The sequence below is a fragment of the Lepidochelys olivacea genome (genome assembly GCF_965140295.1).
Source record: "Lepidochelys olivacea isolate rLepOli2 genome assembly, chromosome: 2".
Classification (NCBI taxonomy): domain Eukaryota; kingdom Metazoa; phylum Chordata; order Testudines; family Cheloniidae; genus Lepidochelys; species Lepidochelys olivacea.
In genome coordinates, this window is record NC_140412.1 from 213,522,221 (window position 1) to 213,541,613 (window position 19,393).

General features: G+C 41.1%; 1 protein-coding gene across 1 annotated transcript in view; it reads right to left on the reverse strand.

Annotated features, from left to right (window-relative positions):
* The window catches only part of HDAC9 (histone deacetylase 9), a 703,417-nt gene that overhangs the window by 393,980 nt on the left and 290,044 nt on the right, over positions 1-19,393 (reverse strand). The window lies entirely within an intron of this gene.

Below are 19,393 nucleotides of genomic sequence, written 5' to 3' on the forward strand. Positions count from 1 at the left end.
CACACACACTCTTTCAGTATTTTGTTCGCTTTCTATGGATGTGTTCGTGGTTCAGCTGTACCTTGCTTAAAAGGTGCTCAGGAAAAGCATCAGAAGCACAAGTAATACTGCTCAGTTGCCTGATTGAGCAGATCCTCTGGCTGTCAACAGGGCAGCATCTGCAACTTCACTTTCCATTACCCTTTCACTACCTCTCTCTCTGTTCTCTGGTATGCCCGCTGCCTGCCTCATGTTGAAGGCATGTGCTGATCATCCATACACTTCACACTTTTACAGTCCCATTATTTGCTAGTTGATTCACAGTGACAAATGTCTACACAACCCCCCATTGCGTCATTTCCAATGTAACTCCTCAGGACAGGGCCCACATCTTATTTGTGTCTGTAAAGAGCCAGGCACAACTGTGGTACCATACAAATAACAATGGCCCTGATCCTCCAAACACTTAAGACAGGCTTAACTTTACATACACAGAATGTAATGTGACTGTTCAGTGCATAAAGTTAAGCATATGTGTTTGCAACACTGAGTCCAGTATGCCCATTTGTTATTTATCAAATAATGCTATGCACCATTTAGCATGTCAGAAAGCATGAAGGAAGGAGAATCAACAGCTCACAAATTAAAAAGTAAAAAAAAAAATAAAAATCAGCACTCATCTCAGTGGCTCAGTCTATGTTTACGATAAGCCAAACTTTATAGAAGTAACAATAACAAATATGTGTGAGGTCTATCATTCTACTAAGATGTGTAACACTAGTGTTTACAGGTGCCTTCTGCCAGTTTAGCAAAAATAGCAAAGAAATTACTAGGTTATATTAAAAGATGAGTTTAAAATAAGCATCATGAGCTTATACAATGCACTTAGTTAAGTCACACCTACAGTGTCTTATTGCCTTGAGCTCTGGCAACTCCTTTGCTGAGCTCTACAAACATGCTGGTAAAGATGTAAAGAAGAGAGTCAGCAATAACTATAACATCAAGTCAGGAATCTCTCACAACCTTTTGCTTTCAATATGTGATAAATATTGCTACAATTTCCTCTTTCTTTCTTGTTTTATAGAAAATTCTGATGCTTATGTTAAGGCAGATTATATCAAACACGTGACTGATTTCTTCTGTTTAGCCACGTGGGAATGGAGTTCAGTTATGTCAAAGTTCCTTCCCCACTCTGAACTCTAGGGTGCAGATGTGGGGACCTACATGAATACCTCCTAAGCTTACTTTTACCAGCTTAGGTTAAAACTTCCCCAAGGTACAAACTATTTTATCCTTTGCCCTTGGACTTCCACTGCCACCACCAAATGTCTGACCAGGTTTATTTTATTAGGAAAAAGCCCATTTGGAAACGTCTTTCCCCCCAGAAGCCTCCCAACCCTTGCACCCCACTTCCTGGGGAAGATTTGGTAAAAATCCTCACCAATTTGCATAGGTGACCACAGACCCAAACACTTGGATCTTAAGAACAATAAAAAAAAGCATTCAGTTCTTGAAAAGAAGAATTTTAATAGAAGTAACAATAAAAAGAATCACCTCTGTAAAATCAGGATGATAAATACCTTACAGGGTAATTAGATTCAAAACATAGAGAATCCCTCTAGGCAAAACCTTAAGTTACAAAAAGACACACAGACAGGAATATCCATTCTATTCAGCACAGCTTATTTTCTCAGCCATTTAAAGAAATCATCATCTAACGCATATCTAGCTAGATTACTTACTAAGTTGTAAGACTCCATTCCTGTTCTGTCCCCGGCAAAAGCATCACACAGACAGACACAGAGAGATTTGTTTTCTCCCTCCCCCCCAGCTTTTGAAAGTATCTTGTCTCCTCATTGGTCAGTTTGCCAGTGAGGTTATCCTAGCTTCTTAACCCTTTACAGGTGAAAGGATTTTTCCTCTGGCCAGGAGGGATTTTAAAGGTGTTTGCCCTTCCCTTTATATTTATGACAAGTTAATACAGCAGACTTCACCTTCCCAAGGTATACTCACCCTTATTGTTCTTATATTAAATATATAGCTAAAGATATGATCACGATTAGCCCCCTCCCTCTCTCCACCCACAATTTAGACACTCACAAAGGATGAAGTGGCATATCTAAATTAGAAACACGTCACAGCTATGCTGTTTCAAACACTGAGCCAAACCTTGAGAAGTGCTGAGCTCCTCTGGAGAGGTGTTGAGGCACCCTCAAATCACATCATCTTCAATGGGAATACAAAACAATGGGATTTGAGGATGCTCAGCACTTACAGGATTTGGCTGAATGGTTGATCAAAAAACAACAGCAAAATGAGAGACCTTGTAGAATGAAAGGGGATTTAGAATGCCCTATTGCTCAGGTGCATTACAGAGTTGCACTATAGAGTGCTATCTATTTATATGTAGCACACACTTGTCCAAGGCAACTTGTTCAGGCAACTATCACAAGTTCTCAGTAGCTGGTACTAGGGTAAACCTGACCTAAATTATAGGGCTCTCTCTTGACCCATAGTATGTGAGATCAACACCTATTCAAAATGCAAAATGTGAACACTACTCCAAGATGTTAGAAAATGAAGGGGAAAAAACCTTCTAAACAAAACTTGTGGAACTGACAAGACATTTGTTAAACCTCACCCCTTGGTCACCTGGCTTTTTGGCCCATTCCACTTTACATCCTTTTTCTCTCTGCTTCTGTTTAGAGGGCAGGATCCTTGTCTACATACCCATCTGTAAATCAACTAATATGCTCTGAGTGCTATATAAATAATAACTAATTAAATAAAAAGTGATAATTGATGATGATGATGATGATGTGTGTTAAGGAAGAAATCTGGTATTTAACTGTAAATTTATTTCAAGGCATGTTTTAACATTATTCATTTTTGTACATTGTTATTTAATCTTCGATGGATTTTAGAATACACGTTAGATTAAAACGAGGCAGAAGGGAAGTGGCACTGCTGTAGTATGAGAGATGAAACTTCTTTAGAAAAGATATCAGGTCAATAGAGTCATTATGACTTAGATAAGTTTTCTCGCGATTGGATGCAGGTTACTTTGCCTTTAAGGCAAGCCAGACTCAGCCTCACCTGTGAGCAGACAGCTATGCCGCAGCTGAAGATGATGGATACAGTTATAATGGCTGACCCCAACTATGAGGGATCAGAGAGAGAGAGAGAATGAACTACTAAAACTATGCTGTGAACACAGTTTTTAGGAAGGGCCAAGGAAGCCAGGCTGGAAGAGACTCACAGGGCTCAAGCTCTGAGATAGGACCTGCAAAGAACAAGGAGGTCACTGATGTAAACTGCTGGAATACCTGGCGAAGGATCCATGGGGAACTGGTTGGGTAAAAGACAGCTTAGGAGGGCTAAGCCATTTAGTGCTCAGATAGGGTACATCTGTCCCTTGGGGTTGGGGGTGATTCCCAGCTGAAGTAGACATACTTGTACTAGCTCTCATTGAACTAGTATGGTAAAAATAGAATGTGGTTGCAGCAGTCTGAGCTGTGGGAGGTCTAGCTACCCTGAGGACATACCCAGGGTCTTGGATGGACACTTGCTTGAGGTGGTTACTCCTTCCTGTAATTTGTACTATGGTGGTCACATTCTGTTTGTTAATTCACCAGCTCAATGAGAGCTAGCTCAAGAATGTCTTCTCAAGCTAGGAATCACACAGCTCAAAGTGTAAACGTACCTTATCCGAGTGTTCTGTAACCTGGCCCTCCCAAGCTGTTTCTTACCCAACACTGCCCCCTTCTCCACAGACTCATAACCTATGCCTACATTACAAGCTAGGGGGTGTGATTTCCCATGATTGTGTACACATACTTAGGATAGCTCTCATAAGCTAGCGCAAGGATAAATAGTAGTGGAATGAAGATAGCAGCACCACAGGCATGGCTTAGCTGTGCGGAGTACAACCCTCCCTGAAACGGGGTACATACTTAGCATGACTAAGCCATGTCTGCTCACCTGCTACCCATGCTACTCTGGCTACTCTGCTATTGATACTTGCGCTAGCTTGATGAGAGCTAATGCAAGTGTGTGCACATGAGCAGGGACATCACACTCCTAGCCTATAGTACAGCTGTAGCCATAGAGATGGTCCAGCCCCGGCACGCCCAGGGCAAGAAACAGAGGTGAGGAAGTGGTCAACACATGGTACTGCACTGCTGTGTCCAGGCATGAGGGGGCATCCTGGAGTTGAGGGCGTGCTATAGCAATGCCAAGTAGTTGCTTGATCAACTTTGCTACCTTGATTGTTTCAACAGCTGTTTTGTTTAAAAACAAACAAACTATATTAAATGTAATCCTCTCAGATAGGCTGGCAAAAGCTACTGAACTACTACTCAAAACACCTGACTCCAAAGAAGGATTGTGAAATGCTATAAATGTGTATCAGACTTCATCAACATGTAAAATACCTGGGGTGAAATCCTGCTCCACTGAAATCAATGAGAGTTTGCCATTGACTTCAGAAGGGCCCGGATTGCATCCCTGGATCCTGCTCTAAGGAGCCTACAATCCAAATAACAAGGAATACTATAGCTGTGTGAAACGCACACACTTATCTAACAGCATCAGGTGCTGCAAAAAGGTATGTAGACATTCTGATTATGTATTGTACTTTAATATAGGTATTAACCTTTAAATGTGCGGAATAAAGATAACTGTTCCAATGTTTTTTATAGGAGGACTTTAAAACTCTACTAGCCTATTTACCAGTAGCAAGCAGTGTTCACTGGAGTGTGGGGCCATCAACTTCTGTAGAGTTTGAGCTCTCATTACAAATAATTACATTTCCAGCACTTATGGTAGGAAGATACCCTTATATATGTGAATTGCTGTAGTGCTGTCTTCCTGAGCCATTAGAAAAAAGGTCATTCCCAAGCATCTGCTGCTGCATCATTGGTCCCAAGCACAATGAGACTGAAACTGACAGGACTGTGATCAATTTCCTGGCTGTTACTTAGACCCCTGGGCTGCTTGGATATTCAGGTGATAATGTCAGTTTATTTCTATTGCTTCCTGGGAAAGGTGGGAGAAGTGGAGGTGGCGGGGCACCTGGCAGACTCGGCTATGAGTACTACAACTTCCCAAACATAAAAAGGTAAATTCTTCACATAGGTTTCTTTTCTCCCCATCACAATCTGATGTACAATAAGACTTTATATGGTCTCTAGGTAACTCATAGGAAATTGCTTACAGTTGCCTACAACTGATAAGCTCCAAAAATAGAGTGAAACTGATCCCACAGGATGGACTGGATTGGCTGAAAAAAATAGGAAAAGAAATAAACTTTATTTCCTTTGAAAGGTTATGAATAAAAAATCTCCAAACTGTAAAGCAATGAAATCTATGTCCAATCCAAATGTTTTGTTTTCCCACCTGGAGATAGGAGCTGACAATACAATTGTTAACAAAATTAGTGCTTTGTTCAGAATATCACTATAAATAGGCCTGTAATAAAAAACAGGTGCACTGCCTATTACTGTTTTAAAGGCTTATCAAGCCACTAAAGGCCAAGTTTGTTGTAATAAAAACAACACAAGAATGCAGTGGCTAGATAACTTATTATGCATAGACAATCCAGGAAGTTTTTGGAAAGCGTAGGGGACAATTTCCTGGTGCAAGTGCTAGAGGAGCCAACTAGGGGGGGCGCTTTTCTTGACCTGCTGCTCACAAACCGGGTAGAATTAGTAGGGGAAGCAAAAGTGGATGGGAATCTGGGAGGCAGTGACCATGAGTTGGTTGAGTTCAGGATCCTGCAGGGAAGAAAGGTAAGCAGCAGGATACGGACCCTGGACTTCAGGAAAGCAGACTTCGACTCCCTCAGGGAACGGATGGCCAGGATCCCCTGGGGGACTAACTTGAAGGGGAAAGGAGTCCAGGAGAGCTGGCTGTATTTCAAGGAATCCCTGTTGAGGTTACAGGGACAAACCATCCCAATGAGTCGAAAGAATAGTAAATATGGCAGGCGACCAGCTTGGCTTAATGGTGAAATCCTAGCGGATCTTAAACATAAAAAAGAAGCTTACAAGAAGTGGAAGGTTGGACATATGACCAGGGAAGAGTATAAAAATATTGCTCGGGCATGTAGGAATGATATCAGGAGGGCCAAATCGCACCTGGAGCTGCAGCTAGCAAGAGATGTCAAGAGTAACAAGAAGGCTTTCTTCAGGTATGTTGGCAACAAGAAGAATGCCAAGGAAAGTGTGGGCCCCTTACTGAATGAGGGAGGCAACCTAGTGACAGAGGATGTGGAAAAAGCTAATGTACTCAATGCTTTTTTTGCCTCTGTTTTCACTAACAAGGTCAGCTCCCAGACTGCTGCGCTGGGCATCACAAAATGGGGAAGAGAGGGCCAGCCTTCTGTGGAGATAGAAGTGGTTAGGGACTATTTAGAAAAGCTGGACGTGCACAAGTCCATGGGGCCGGACGAGTTGCATCCGAGAGTGCTGAAGGAATTGGCGGCTGTGATTGCAGAGCCATTGGCCATTATCTTTGAAAACTCGTGGCGAACCGGGGAAGTCCCGGATGACTGGAAAAAGGCTAATGTAGTGCCAATCTTTAAAAAAGGGAAGAAGGAGGATCCTGGGAACTACAGGCCAGTCAGCCTCACCTCAGTCCCTGGAAAAATCATGGAGCAGGTCCTCAAAGAATCAATCCTGAAGCACTTGCATGAGAGGAAAGTGATCAGGAACAGCCAGCATGGATTCACCCAGGGAAGGTCATGCCTGACTAATCTAATCGCCTTTTATGATGATATTACTGGTTCTATGGATGAAGGGAAAGCAGTGGATGTATTGTTTCTTGACTTTAGCAAAGCTTTTGACACGGTCTCCCACTGTATTCTTGTCAGCAAGTTAAGGAAGTATGGGCCGGTTTTGTTCAATATCTTCATAAATGATCTGGAGGATGGTGTGGATTGCACTCTCAGCAAATTTGCGGATGATACTAAACTGGGAGGAGTGGTAGATACGCTGGAGGGGAGCGATAGGATACAGAAGGACCTAGACAAATTGGAGGATTGGGCCAAAAGAAATCTGATGAGGTTCAATAAGGATAAGTGCAGGGTCCTGCACTTAGGATGGAAGAATCCAATGCACCGCTACAGACTAGGGACCAAATGGCTAGGCAGCAGTTCTGCGGAAAAGGACCTAGGGGTGAAGCTGGATATGAGTCAGCAGTGTGCCCTTGTTGCCAAGAATGGCATTTTGGGATGTATAAGTAGGGCATAGCGAGCAGATCGAGGGACGTGATCATTCCCCTCTATTCGACATTGGTGAGGCCTCATCTGGAGTACTGTGTCCAGTTTTGGGCCCCACACTACAAGAAGGATGTGGATAAATTGGAGAGAGTCCAGCGAAGGGCAACAAAAATGATTAGGGGTCTGGAACACATGAGTTATGAGGAGAGGCTGAGGGAGCTGGGATTGTTTAGCCTGCAGAAGAGAAGAATGAGGGGGGATTTGATAGCTGCTTTCAACTACCTGAAAGGGGGTTCTAAAGAGGATGGCTCTAGACTGTTCTCAATGGTAGCAGATGACAGAACGAGGAGTAATGGTCTCAAGTTGCAGTGGGGGAGGTTTAGATTGGATATTAGGAAAAACTTTTTCACTAAGAGGGTGGTGAAACACTGGAATGCGTTACCTAGGGAGGTGGTAGAATCTCCTTCCTTAGAGGTTTTTAAGGTCAGGCTTGACAAAGCCCTGGCTGGGATGATTTAACTGGGAATTGGTCCTGCTTCGAGCAGGGGGTTAGACTAGATGACCTTCTGGGGTCCCTTCCAACCCTGATATTCTATGATTCTATGATTCTATTATCACAACTAACAGAAAAACATGTACAAACCTGATTTATAACATACATATTTAATGTTAGAATCCCACAAACGAATCTATGGAGAAAGCATGTATTTAGGTGGAAACAGCTGTTTTTGTCAGGTATAATCCTTTTCCTATTACTAGAAAATACTGACAAATGCGAACAACAATACTCCTCTGTTAGTGGGTGAAACAAGTCTTTTCACAAATACATTTTATTTTTTTAAGAGACAGATCACAATTTTCAACACTTTTTCCCCAAGTCACACTGAAACACCAATGTCAATGTCAGCTGTATTGAAAAATGTTAGCTACATGCTAGGGAATTAGTCTTAAATTAGTCTTAAATTTACACTCTTGACTTTCATACCAGTTGTAATCAGTTAGTAAAGTAATTTTAAATCACCCTGATGAGTATATTTCAATCTTTTCTACCAACCGTATTTTTTACCTTTTCCTCTTGACAAAACAAACCATTTGCATTGTTTACTGAATAGACGCAACAATGTTTTTACTAAAAGTAATCTAATTTTGCTGTAATTTTTCTACCACCCTAATCTAATATTCTATGTCTAGCATTTTTTGTAACTCTTGTTTATTTTCTCAGTCTGGCATAACAAGCAGTGTAGCTGCAAGTGCTAGCAAGGAGTTAGCATTGGACTGTTTTGACTATTGTTAAAATAAATCCATCTTTCACTGCATTCATATAAGGGTCTCATAAAAATGTCCTATTGGAACTTATGCATATGAACAGTTTCATCGTAGGGAAATCCCTTGCTGAAGTGCACAATGTAAAGATATTATAAACTGTTAAATATAAAAAGCTGTGATTTTTGCAAACACAGCCTGATCTCTGATGTGTCATAACTCTACAAAATTACATGTAACTTCAGATAGGAATTGTCTGACCTGAACTGAAATCTAGTGAGACTGCTGCCAAAAGCAACAATGTTGATTTCTTTAAAAAAAAAAATACATTGTATTTAAGTTAAAGGATAAACACAACTGAAGCAGAAACAGGATACTAAACAGTGCTGTAAATTATGATGGTTTGTGAAGAAGTTCACATACAATACTGTAGTAGTATATTTCCTAATGCAATGTTTTTGAAGGTTCATGTTATTTAGATTTAGCATTTTATAATGTATCTTGTTAATGTGTGTGCACAAGTCTGATGCTATTTATCAGATGAGTAAGCAACAAACTCAGAGACCCTGATCCAAAGGCCATTGAAGTCAAAGACTCTTGACTGGATTCAATGGGCTTTGGATTAGACCCTAAGTGTATATAATTTTGGATGTTCAGAGTGATCAAGTGTGAACTACACTAGTATGAAGAGATGGGCCATATATAATTTCAGAGGTATTTTTTCATGGACTTGCAAAAAGGTGTCAGATTTGACTGAGGACCTCAAGAATTTCATCAATCATATTATATCTTTTTCTGAGATGGGGAACTCCATTTTTTCCTATTATTGTCATTTCAGTTTTATTGTTCGTTCTCATTTTGTATTGCAATCAAAGTTGAGCCAGGAAAATGGTGCTTGGATGTCACTTTGGTATGCTAAATGTTTTGGAATGTGTATTTGACAGTTAATCAAAGTTAGGGTTCAGGTTTGGATTTCATACCAAAATCTAATGACATTCTTGCAAGATTTTATCCCCAAATGGCAGAATCTTGTAAAATCAGATAACGTAGTGAGATTTCTGCCAGTACAAACAGTAGCGATCACAACACTTTTGCCATCTTGGGTGAAATCCTGGCCACATTTTAAATCAGTGGGAGTTTTGTCACTCACATCAATGGAGCCAGGATTTCACAACCTGCATGATGTTCTGAGTTTTCATCTATATCATCGCCAGCACAGAGGAAAGTCTTTTTCTCTTTTCGATTTCACCTCGAATCCAAAAGATACAAATTTTTTCTTTTTTGGATTTCACCTGGAATCCAAAAAATCTGAACCACCTGAAATTCAACAGGGATTGAGATTTGAAGTTCCTGTTTCAGCTATCTGTAATATTTCATAGATATGCAAACCCAGTATCAATACTATCAGTTTACCAAAGAAGGGCTGGCAAAACCCAGAGCTGGGGATCATAAGATTTCTCTTGTGCAAAACTTATATTCATAAACTTGAAATTGTATAAGTGAAGTTTCTGATTGAATGGAAAAGTCTCTGTCAGAGTGACAACTGGATGCAAGACACAGAGGAAACCTAGGTAAGATACGGTAGGTAACTGGACTGGGTGAAATAGATGAGATTCAGTAACAATCATACAAAGTCCAATATCTGGGGAGAAGAAATGAATAATACAGATAAAGGCAGAGGGACAACCAAAAAAGACTCATACGTGATGGGTAGGCGATAGCACAGTAAAAATGATCTTGCAGTGTGATGTCATTGCAAAAACCAGTCAGTTCCAGTTTCATACATATATTGCATATAGAAGAATAATAATATGTAATCATACCATATTTTATAAACCTGAAAAAACATGTTCAGAATGGTTAAGGAAATGTGTACACAGAATATTTTTCAGTCTCCAAGAGGTTAAAACAATCACTCGTGAATAAAATGAAGCCACTGAGAAGATTTCAATCAAGAACCTACCATCCTGTTCTACAGACAATCTGAGATTAAGATGCACTAGACTAATGCCTGGGAGTAACACACTGCAGCACAGCCCATCCCCATTTATTTCTCAGCATCACCAGTCAGTGAAAGAAAAACTGTCCCCATAATATTATACTAACAACTAACGCTGATACCTTGAGAACCCTATAGTTACCAAGTCCCCTCAGGGACAATGAATTGCATATTTATAGTTTTAACCAGGGAAGTGGTTGCCTGGTAGCAGGGATGTTCACACCTGTTATAAAATGATCTCAGAGAACCCCAGGAAAGACTGAGTAAAAACATAATACTAAAAGCTTTATAATCACTTACATTAAATTCATGGACATTCAAGATTTCTGCTGAATTAATTTTTTATTTAAATTTGTATTTACATATTTTTTGTATGCCTTGTGAATTGTTTTTAAATGTTGCACATATGCCACCATGGTTTTGGTATTAAGGGGGGGGGGGGGAGGAGAGAAAGCGGGTGGGGGAGAGAGAGAGAGAATCTTTTCAGTGTAGTTTATATTCTGCTTAATGTTGTGCAAGTGCATTTGTAAAGGTAGTATGTGCCTGCAAATAATCAAGTGTAATCAATTCCATGTAAGTAAAGCTAGTTCTCAGGAGAAAAGACCATAGTCCAGAAAATTGTACTTAATTGTTGTTAAGCACTGAAATCACTGTCTGTACCACTGAATCTGCAATGGATACAAAGATAATCCCCTACGGTATTTTCCTCACAGGTAATCCCCAGGTTAACAAAAATACATCTTAACTACCCTCTTTTGGTCTAAGAATGACTAGATGTGGCTCCCAACACACATCCTTGCCAACTCTCACAATTTTATCATGAGTCTTGTGATATTTGGTTTTTTTCCCTTCAAGCTCTGCCTCCTGAATGCATTTGATTAGGTGAAATCTCAGCTTTTATTTTTAAAAAAAGTTTCTAGCCCTCAAGGTCACAAAGGAAAGCTTGAAAATGTGACCCAAGTGTAACCTAAAAACAGAAATCAGAAGGCAAATAAACAGAACCCAAAATGTATTTTAAAAAATAAATGATATTTTAAATTATTTTTTCAACTCTCAATATTTAAGCCAATCAAAAGCATTTGGCAACACTGAGACTGGTAATATAGCATCATTGCCCAGTAATAATATGCCTTAACTGGACAACAAAGTCATAGCTGAATAACATGAGACATCCACATGTACCTCCTCCCAGGAATGAGAGGAGAGGATAGGCCTGGAAATTGGACTCATTTCTCCTGCACAGCAGTGCAGGTCTGGCCAATAAGGCCACAGAATCATAGAACTGGAAGGGACTTCGAGAGGTCATCTAGTCCAGTCCCCTGCACTTATGGCAGGACTAATCAACTAGATCATTCCTGACAGGGGTTTGTCTAACCTGCTCTTAAAAATCTCCAATAATCGAGATTCTACAACCTCCCTAGGCAATTTATTCCAGTGTTTAACCACCCTGACAGTTAGGAACTTTTTTCTAATGTCCAACCTAAACCTCCCTTGCTGCAATTTAAGCCCGTTGCTTCTTGTCCTATCCTCAGAGGTTAAGAAAAACAATGTTTCTTCCTCCTCCTTGTAACAGCCTTTTACATGCTTGAAAACAGTTATGTCCCCTCTCAGTCTTCTCTTTTCCAGACTAAACAAACCCAATTTTTTCAATCTTCCCTTATAGGTCATGTTTTCTAGACCTTTAATCATTTTTGTTGATCTTCTCTGGACTCTCACCAATCTGTGCACATCCTTCCTGAAATGTAGTGCCCAGAACTGAACTCAATACTCCAGTTGAGGCCTAATCAGCGAGGAGCAGAGCGGAAGAATTACTTGTGTCTTGCTTACAACATTCCTGCTAATACATCCCAGAAGGATGTTCGCTTTTTTTGCAACAGCATTACAGTGTTGACTGATATTTAGCTTGTGGTCCACTATGACCCGCAGGTTCCTTTCCACAGTACTCCTTCCTAGGCAGTCATTTCCCATTTTGTAAGTGTGCAACTGATTGTTCCTTCCTAAGTGGAGTTCTTTGCAGTTGTCCTTATTGAATTTCATCCTATTTACTTCAGACCATTTCTCCAATTTGTCCAGAGCACTTTGAATTTTAATCCTATCCTCCAAAGCAGTTGCAACCCCTCCCAGCTTGATATCATCCACAAACTTTGTAAGTGTACTCTGTATGCCATTATCTAAATAATTGATGAAGATATTGAACAGAACCGGACCCAGAACTGATCCCTGCGGGACCCCACTCATTATGTCCTTCCAGCATGACTGTGAACCACTGATGGTTATTCTCTGAGAACGGTTTTCCAACCAGTTTTTCACCCACCTTATAGCTTCATCTAGGTTGCATTTCCCTAGTTTATTTATGAGAAGGTCATGTGGGACAGCATCAAAAGCTTTACTGATATCAAGATATACTATGTCTACCGCTTCCCCCCTATCCACAAGGCTTGTTACCCTGTCAAAGAAAGCTATCAGGTTGGTTTGACACTATTTGTTTTTGACAAATCTATGCTGACTGTTACTTATCACCTTATTATCATCTAGATGTTTGCAAATTGATTACTTAATTATTTGCTCCATTATCTTTCTGGGTACAGAAGTGAAGCTGACTGGTCTGTAATTCCCTGGGTTGTCCTTATTTCCCTTTTTATAGATGGGCACTATATTTGCCCTTTTCCAGTCTTCTGGAATTTCTCCTGTCTTCCATGACCTCTCAAAGATAATCACTAATGGCTCAGATATCTCCTCAGTCAGCTCCTTGAATATTCTAGGATGCATTTCATCAGGCCCTGGTGACTTGAAGACATCTAATTTGTCCAAATAATTTTTAACTTGTTCTTTCCATATTTTAGCCTCTTCTGATCCTACCTTCACTGGCATTCACTACGTTAGAGGTCCAATCACCACCAACCTTCTTGATGAAAACTAAAACAAAGAAGTCATGAAGCATAGGGCCAGCCAAAACAAAATCATTTAAAAAAATCAGACAACAGATAATACTCTAGAGCCTTAGGGAGGAAAGTTTACTTCCCCTTTCGGTTCCCCAAGTAACAGCTCCCCAAGCAACATAGCTATACATTTAAAAAAAACAACAATAAATTTTGGTCCATCAAGCAAAGCTTGAGCAAAAACATATTTGTCCATGTTAATTACCTAGTGGTCGGTAACAAGGAGCTTCTTCCAACAGTTAATAGTGTCTGGAACACCCACACCGATAAGACACTGACTCAACTACGGGGCACATTCTTACCTATCTACTTAAGTTTGTAGATAAGTGTATCTGTGTGGTGCATGCCTCCGCTAGTTATGACTCGCCCAGCAGAGAGAGTTGCTCAGCTTCACATTACTAAATGCAAATCAAAATACTGTTTGATTTCTTCCCTGAGGTCCCCAAATTTTCAAGCAACTTATCACCAGAATTTCAATCAACTCTGGGAAATAGTTTTGTGCTGGTAACTGCACAGAGATGTGCCTTTATCTCCCCTTTATTTACATATGCATCCTCTCCAATTTATGCTATTGTATATAATTTGCTGGAGATTGTAACACGGTTTCTACTGCCTCTTTCTTTCTCTGCCTCTTTAACTAAGAAGAAAATCAGCAGCAAGTAAAAGCTCAGTTTTAATTACGCTAGGGCCAAGATGTAATTTAATTTAAATAATACACCTTTTCTTTTCCAAATCTCCTTTAATTCCCCATAGATATCAGTTGCAGTTTTTCATACACATCTATGAAAACCACTAAGAAGAGCTCAAAACCTCTTTGCATTTCAACTCTATTAGCAGGACAAATAACGTCTGCCTTCTCATTTTCACTACATCTGATGACAGTTAGCTACCGTAAACCCTTCCTCTCTGGCCTTGATGTCAGTCATATTTGTCCTCCTTGAATAAATTCTGCTGCTAAGATCATCTTCCTAGTTTATTATTCTGACCTTATCACACCTTTCTTTTTATCCCTCCACTGGTTCCTCATCCTTCACCACATCAAACACAAGCTCCTTGTCTTTGCTTTTAAGGCCCTTCACCATTTAGAACCACCCTACTTATCAAAGCGACTAGTTTATCAAGCCATCAGCTCCTGCCCACTCCTCCACCAGCACCTCTGTACTTTTTTCTATGCTACTGTTACACATGGAAAATTTTCACCAGGAAAAATCACAAAATCTTTTCATGCAGACTATCATCATGATTTCAACCATACATGTGCGTGTGTATATATATATATGGGGGGAGTGGGTATACTTTTATATCATTAGATCGCATTTATTCCTTCTTTTTATTATGCTATTTGCTTATTGAAACCATGAGGGCTTTTTCATACTGAATTTTTTTGAGCTTTCTTTTGAGATTTAAAAAAAGATGTGCCACATGTTAACACGGACAGCAAATAATGGGCAGGAATACATTTTGCAGCACAGAAACGTAGTTCTGGAAATTCACTGCAATATGTCTAAAATGATAGGGATTCAGTGCTTTTGTACCACTTCTACAATGCAGGCAAATGAGCTGGAGTGAGAATGATCATAGACAGCATGTAGAGTGCAGTAGCAACAAAACTGAGGTTAATATCGTAAACCAGATTTTTGGCAATGACTTTAGGAAATGTTTCTGCAAAATGTAGACAACACCATATAAAAATAAACTGCTAAAAGCTATTGCTCCTTTAAAAATATCAATAAATATGTACAGAAATCACCCTAAATTCATGCCCTTTTAAATAACTGCTTATATAGCACACTCATTTACAACTGTTGAAAAATAAGGCTAAAAGTAAGGGATACTTTGTGCCCAGAGTTCTCCTTCAGAGGTCAGAACACACTAAGCCTGAATCCTGTATGCAGTGCGCATGGTTGGACACTTGCTCCCAGGTGGAGACCCAGCAATTTACATGGAACTCCATGTGTACAGCAGTCCATCTGCACACATCATGGTACTGGATCAAGACCTCATTCGCATGTAGGAATTGCAATGGTTGAATTTAAATGGGTTTTTAAACTGATTTAGTTAACCTGGAGCAAGTGTCTGTGACCACCTTTACTTTAATTCTATTTAAGAGTGACTTCTTTTGGTCTAGTTAAAATCTGTCCCAGATTTTTAGACTTTTAGACTTTTTTTTTTAGAATTATGCTAAACCAAAATAAGACTAATTTAATGTGAATGTCCATGCAGGGGTTAGACGTAGTTTAAGTAAAGTGGTTTAAAATCATATTGTAAATTGAATCAGTGCCATTTCCTTGTGTGAACAAACACTGTTTGATTTCCATGGAGCTAAACTGATTTATGCCAGCTGAAGACCTGGCCTATTTTGATTAATCAACAGAGGGATTGCTAGTTTGCCTAAACTATTCAAAAGCAAAAATTCTGAAAAGGGATAAGAAAACCTGTAACCAGCTGGCTTGCTCCATGGGCTGGAGAGCGCGGGTCTCAGCTAGCCCTGATTTCAGTCTGGACTCTACCTGAGAGAAATCAGGTATTTCTTGTATAAAAGGAGCCAGCTTTAAGTGCTGAGAGGGCCAAGGTGGGGAAAAGCTAGAGGGAAAAGACTGCAGGGAGCAGGGAGGCTCCTGAATGGTCCCATGGGTAATGGGACCAATCTTATTTAATCTTTTTATTACTGACCTTGGCACAAAAAGTGGGAATGTGCTAATAAAATTTGTGGATGACAGAAAACTGGGAGGTATTGCCAATACAGAGAAGGACTGGGATATCATACAGGAAGATCTGGATGACCTTGTAAACTGGAGTAATAGTAACAGGATGAAATTTAATAGTGAGAAGTGCAAGGTCATGCATTTAGGGATTAATAACAAGAATTTCTGTTATAAACTGGTGACACATTACTTGGAATAAACAGAGGAGAAGGACCTCAGAGTACTGGTTGATCACAGGATGACTATGAGCTGCCAGTGTGTTAGGACCGTGAAAAAAGCTAATGTGGTCTTGGGATGCATCAGGCGAGGTATTTCCAGTAGAGATAAGGTTTTAGTACCATTATACAAGGCACTGGTGAGACCTCATCTGGAATACTGTGCGCAGTTCTGGCCTCCCATGTTTAAGAAGGATGAATTCAAACTGGAACAGGCACAGAGAAGAGCTACTAGGATGATCCGAGAAATGGAAAACCTGTCTTATGAAAGGAGACTCAATGAGCTTGGCTTGTTTAGCCTAACTAAAAGAAGGCTGAGAGGAATATGATTCCTACCTAGAAATATATCGGAGGGATAAATACCATGGAGGGAGAAGAATTATTTAAACTCAGTACCAGTGTGAACACAAGAACAAATGGATATAAACTGGCCATCAGGAAGTTTAGACTTGAAATTAGACAAAGGTTTCTAACCATCAGAGGAGTGAAGTTATGGAACTGCCTTTCAAGGGAAGCAGTGGGGGCAAAAGACATATCTGGCTTCAAAACAAAGCTTGATAAGTTTATGGAGGAGATGATATGATGGGATAGCCTAATTTTGGCAATTAATTGATCTTCAACTACTAGCGGTAGATATGCCCGATGACCTGTGATGGGATGCTAGATGGGGTGGGATCTTAGTTACAACAGAGAATTCTTTCCTGGGTGTCTGGCTGGTGGGTCTTCCCACATGCTCAGGGTTTAGCTGATTGCCATATTTGCGGTTGGGAAGGAATTTTCCCCCAGGGCAGATTGGCAGAGGCCCTGAGGGTTTTTCGCCTTCCTCTGCAGTGTGGGGCATGGGTCACTTGCTGGAGGAGTCTCTGCACCTTAAAGTCGTTAAACCATGATTTGAGGACTTCAATAGCTCAGACATAAGTTAGGAGTTTGTTACAGGAGTTGGTGGGTGAGATTCCATGGCCCGCGTTGTGCAAGAGGTCAGACTAGACAATCATAATGGTCCCTTCTGACCTTAAAGTCTATGATTCTATGAAAAGACTGCAGGGAGCAGGGAGGCTCCTGAACAGTCCCATGGGTATGTCTACATTGCAATAAAACACCCGCGGCTGGCCTGTGCCAGCTGACTCAGCTATAAAAGTGCAGTGTAGATGTTCTGGCTCTGGGACCCCATAAGGGGGAGGGTCCCACAGCCCAAGCTTCACCCACAGCCTGAATGTCTACACAGCAATTTTACAGCCCTGCAGTCTGAGCCCCATGAGCTCAAGTCATCTGTCATGGGCCAGCTGTGGGTGCTTTATTGCAGTGTAGACATACACTGAGTGATCAGGTGGGAAGTGGCCCAGGGAAAACTGCCATGTGGGTAGAGGATTTGACCTAGTTGTGCAGTACAGGGACCTGGGCTGGAACCTAGAGTCAAGAGTGGGATGGTGTTCCCCTACTGGCCCCAAAGAGGGGCCATACAAATCCTTCACAAGATGAACTGAGCTCAGCAAAGGGGCTACAGACTGAACATGACCTAGCAGAAGAAAAGCCCAGAGAGGGTGGAAGCCTTTTGTTTCTGTTAAAGAGTTTTGAACTTCACTTTGGACCAGTGGTGGGCAACCTGCGGCCTGCATGCAGCCTGTCAGGGTAATCTGCTGGCAGGCCGCAAGACAGTTTGTTTACATTGACCATCTGCAGGCATGGCTGCCTGCAGCTCCCAGGGGCTGCGGTTTGCCATTCCTGGCCAATGGGAGCTGCAGGAAGTGGGTTTGGGCACATCATTTTCTATTAATGAAATGATAGATTTTCTATGAGCTTGTATTGTCCAGGAGGGTGCAGGGCAGTGCAAGATGCACAATTCTGGGGACAAGTCTAGCACTGAGAACTTGCTGATATCTCTCTGTAATATAATTCAGGTGTGACTGGCACTCATATCATTCCACTTGGTCCATTTTTTGCATGTGGGTGAAAAGAGCAGGAATGGTTGTTCTCACAGAGAAGCAGTGTAAAAGGCACCCCAGGTTGGAGAGTTGACAATACAAAGCTGTTTAAGAGTCCAGATTGTATCGTGGGTAATGTCACACAGAGAAACCACCACAGAGCTGGAGTGACCATCAACAGGAGGCACTAGGAGAGTGAGGCACTGCGACTGCTATGCACCCCTCCTGGCCAGGCACAGTGTAAGTGGACTCTTACAAAACCCCTCCCTATTCAGGGAATAAACTACTGGACAGGCCCAAAGAACATGGTTTTCTTGCCTCAAAAATACTATTAATCCTCAATTTTAGTAAAAGTACTGGACAGGTCATGGGCAGTAAACAAAAATTCACGGCCGTGACCTGTCCATGACTTGTACTATATATCCCTGACTAAATCTTGGGTGCTCTGGGGTGGGGGGAGGCCAAGCAGCCTGGCACCCCCCACTGCTGCTAGGGGGTGGTGCTGGTGGCAGCACGTAGCTGGGGATCCCCGCTGCTGCTGGGGGGTGGGGCGGGGGGGTGGGTAGGCGGAGCCCAGGTCCTCTGCTGGTGCACAGGAGGGCACGGTGGTGGCCACTGCAGAAGTCACAGAGGTCCCAGAAAGTCACAGAATCCGTGACTTCTGTGACCTCCATGATGGACTTGCAGTCTTACCTATGATTTTCAACTGTTAAACAACATAAATTATAACTGATCAAAAATATTCACTTGAGAAATTGTTTTCATGCAAAATGACCTTTTTTGCAAAATGAAATATTTTGAGGTAACTTTCTCTTTGAACTTTCCTTTATTTGACAAAGAGTTGACAATTTTGGCCTTCATCCTGCTGCGTCTGTAGATTTTTTTAAGAAGCAAAACAAGACACATTTCTTTCTTTCTAATTTTTTTGTGGAAAATATTTATCATTTTCCTACCCGTTCTAGTACAACCATTTATCCATGGTTGGAGGTTGAAAATAGCCATAGGACTGAACGTTTTGTAATACACAGAGGCAAACTGTGTGTTCAGAGATAGCATTGCAACCCTAAACGTTTTCACTAGGGTTTTCACAATGCAAAGGAGGGCATCCTGTGGCCTACAGGTTTTTAGGATGGAATTTTTGAAAGTGTTCAG